The sequence below is a fragment of the Puma concolor genome, chromosome D1 (assembly GCF_028749965.1).
Source record: "Puma concolor isolate L17-30 chromosome D1, mPumCon1.1.hap2, whole genome shotgun sequence".
Taxonomy (NCBI): domain Eukaryota; kingdom Metazoa; phylum Chordata; class Mammalia; order Carnivora; family Felidae; genus Puma; species Puma concolor.
This window is the reverse complement of record NC_141676.1, coordinates 97103725-97107734: the sequence shown is the minus strand read 5'-3', so window position 1 is coordinate 97107734 and position 4010 is coordinate 97103725.

The following is a 4010-nucleotide window of genomic DNA, read 5'->3' as shown; positions in this document are numbered from 1 at the left end:
TAACGTTGTGCGTGGAGACGATGCAATTAGTATTTGTTACACAACTAATGACCAAACGAAGGGAAAGAGGGAAGACAATAGAAAGGAAAGGAGCGAGGGGGAGGGATTGATTCATGGAGTCACTCCAATTCAAGAAGTCCAAGTACAAGAGGCAGCCCCATCACCTACATGCTCTGTGGCCACAAACAAGTCACCTAACCTCTCTGAGTCATAGTTTCCTCTTCTGCTGAATGGAAATCATGCCTGCACTGTTTATCCTAAAGAGTGATAACAAAGTGGAGCTCGTGAACTTGAAAGCATCTTGTCCACGATAAAAGACAGCCGTTGCTATTAACATTAGGGACCCCGCTTTAAATTGTTCTCTACTGTGCCCACAGTTAACATCAAGCTCCTGTGTCACGTAATGGTCTTTTAGTCTCACTAACCTTCCAAGTTTATAGCCCGAGTGTACAAAGAAGAAAGCAACTGAGTCACCGTCCTTCGGGGGCTCACTGTGAATGCAGGAGACCCATGTGCAAAGGGAAACTATAATTCAGGGAGCCTGAACACGCAGTGGAGACCTGGATGAACGACTGGCGGGAAGTCACAGAGGAGCAACAACGATTCTACACGGCAAGCAAGTCAGGGACTTGAGAAGCAGGGTGATCTGTCAACTGTGTCATAAAGGACAGTAGACGCTTGCCAGGTGAAGACAGCACAGCTTCGAGTGCTCGAAAAGCTTTCATGAATAATATTTTCCTGTTATGTATTTTTCAACTTTCCACACTCAACATGTTTAAGGAATAAGCTCAAACATGTTTTTACATGTACCCACATATGAGAGACACACAAGTTCGACGGGTTTTCTGGCTTTTTCCTACGCTTGGAACATTCCGGGATTAAAATTAATTTTTCAGGGAACGAAGAAAGGTACATGGCTGGGGCAAAGGATAGGAAATGGGTAAGAAGTAGATTGTGGTCGGTCTGGGCCAGACTGAGGAAGACACTGCATGATGGAATGAGGATTTTGCGTTTTGTTGTCCTAGCAAAAATGGGAATCCACAGATCACACAACCGGATTCAAACGATTGTTGTCATTGCTGCTATCAGGCAGCTAAGTCGAGGCATGGCGGAGAATGCGCGAGCTGAGGGCAACGGGTTGAGACCTGGCCGCCACTTTTCACCTTTCGCTTCCTGTTTCCACGAACAGTGCCCTCCAGATGCTGGGAGTGAACCCGACAAGAAAGGATCATTCGGATCTGGGGGGACTAAGGATGCGTGAGACGTGACTGAGCTGGCTGTGGTGTTCCCAGGGCCGGTACCCAGGGACAAGCCTCCGCTTCGTCTCCAGGTAGGAAGAACGGGGGGCCGGGCCAGGCACACAGAAACACTTCCCGGTTCACTCCGACTCTCCCGCTTTACCAAGAAGTCATCCTCGCGTCCCCTTGTGCCGCACGAGGTCCCACCCAGCCCCAGGATGGAAGGCCAACTGTGTGTTGCTGTGACAGCAAGTATTTAAAAGGAAAATAAAGCAGTGACAAGCTGTGACATCCTATCATTAAGTAATCATAATTTCCTCCCTATATTACGACAATAGATGTCACTCTCTCATCTGGAAGGCAGGCCACGTATAGAAACACCATGTCAAAAACCTTTTCAGACAAAGACGGGGCGGGGGGGGGGGGTGAGTGAGCTGGGTGCCGAATAGAATATTTTGATGGTTGCATCCACCGCACTTCCCACCCCCCGACTCCTACGTGCTCTGATAAAAGTCAGATCTGTAAAGAACTTCAAAGGCTCCCCAGTCTGACAAACAGTAATAAAACAAGTAACTGGAAAGAAGAAAAAAAAAAAAAAATCCACCAAAGTGCGTGGAGGAAGCCGAGCTGACAAGTGTTATGATGGTTCTGTTTTAGCAATCAGCCGACTGACTGCAGGGCACTTCCTCCTAGTGGGAATCCCAGTCTGGGCTGTCAACTGTGAAGGAATACAGAAAGGTCAGGCGGCAAAGGGGTGCTACAGGCCTGGGATAAGCGATTGCACATTCTTCCTGGCTATTTTTCTTCCCCGTCCACATCCCACCCCAAGCCCACAGCCTGCTCCAGCCCAACTGTGACCTCAGCTCTCCCTCACCTCCTCCTTCCAAAGAGAAATATGTGAAAAGCAAAAAAAAAAAAAAAAAAAAAAAAAAAAATCCATCAGTCTGGGCCCACCTTCCCTTCCTCCATTTAATGGGGGTTTGGGGGATAGGGGAAGCGTACAACAAGGAAATAGCTCTGGAATCCAGGACATCTGGCTTCTATTCAGACCCAATCACCGGCCTTGGGAGCATATTGAAAGCATTTGGCTGTCTCAACAGTCTAAAAGAAGCTATTTATTTCAGACTCAACAACCAACCCAAACATATGCTTCCATTTGGAAACAATTGGAGGTAAGACAGAGTTCCTCTTTTTTTTTTTTTTTTTTAAAGAGGAAGGTGGAAAGAACACAGGACTTTGAGTCAGAAGACTGACCTCCATCCCAACCACTGATCTGCCACTTGCTTGAGACAGCTGTGTGACTTTATCTGGCTTCCTTAATCTCTCTGCAATTTTAGTTTCTCGACCGTCAGGCCATGATTAAATTCCTCTCTCGTGGTGTTGGTGAGAGGATTAAGTCGCACGATGTATCCCAAGGCCTGGTGCAGTGCCTGGCATACGGTCACTTCTTTCTCAGACAAATGCGCAGCCACAGTGTGGTCATTGAATATGGAAGTGCCCATTTAATCCACCTCACCCAGTGCCGCCATAATCACGTGGGTAATGTTTGTCTAAGGGTTTGGTAACCTTAAAATGGTTGGAAGGTAGCAGGGATTATTGGTGGGATCATTATTACACCGATAATGTGTAATCAGGGTCAAAGCCAGATGCATCGATTCCTAAAACCAACCCAGGGGAAACTGAAAATGAGAAGTTCCTAGACAATCACTGGACATTTATTTGGCTGATGGCCAACACTGCCATGGCATCAGCCCACCCCCCCCCTCATTGTTATCTGGTTCTCTCTGCCATCTCCTGGAAACTACCTTCGCTGTGGGTTCTGCTTTCCCGAATGACACTGAGAACTTAGAGGAGTGTCACTACAAATGCCTGCTAAAATACACGTAGCGCGCTTTGTCCAAGGCCGGGTGAAAACTGCTTGCGCCTCCACGCGTCTGTGTTTGAGTCCGTTCCCTACATGTTCTGCAGCCTAGGTAAAGGTAAAACCCAAGCTCCTGCCATTTGGTCACCTGGTGGAGCCCAATGTGTCTCTCTGGGCTTGATGCCCCTTTCAGAACTTTGCCGAACCCTCACTTTCCCTAAGCTCTACGACTAAGAAACTCTAAGCTCTAAGAAGAAGGGCTCTTCGCGCAGTACTTTAGAACGTGTGCTCTGACTTAATCCTAAAATCATCCTCTAACTGTGTGTAATACTGCAGGTGAGGCAACGGTCTCACCCAAGGGCACTGAAGGGTTCCTTACTCGCCTCTGCTTCACGTGATAGCTTCCAACCAAGTCGGCGAGCACTGCCTCTGTGTGTTGAGTCATGGGTATGAAGGAATCCCAGGACAGGAAAGTAACCAGGAAAAGCCAACATTTGGTCCACAGGAATCCTGGAGAAACCCCTGGAGACACAGAGAGGTATTCAATAAGGACCCTACATGGCCTCAATCAGTCCCAAGAAACCCGCTCTCCCTAGGAGGAGTTTGGCCCAGTGAAATTATACCCCACTCCCATCCCATGTTCGCCTAAAACAAAGTATCAGCCCTATGGCCTTACAACTGTAGAGGAATAAGGAGGCCTGAGATGGAAATATCTTGCTTCCAGACCTGGGAGCAGCCCTTCACGTCCTTTGCCCCCAGACTACTCCATGTTTCTGCCTCTGCCCTGGCTTTGTCCCCGGGGTTCTCAGCACACCCATAACATTGAGCGACCTGCTGTCTGACCTGCCTCTGAACCCAGCTCATGCCCTAGTAGACATTTCCTAGGCCTCCTACAAGCTAAACAACCAAGC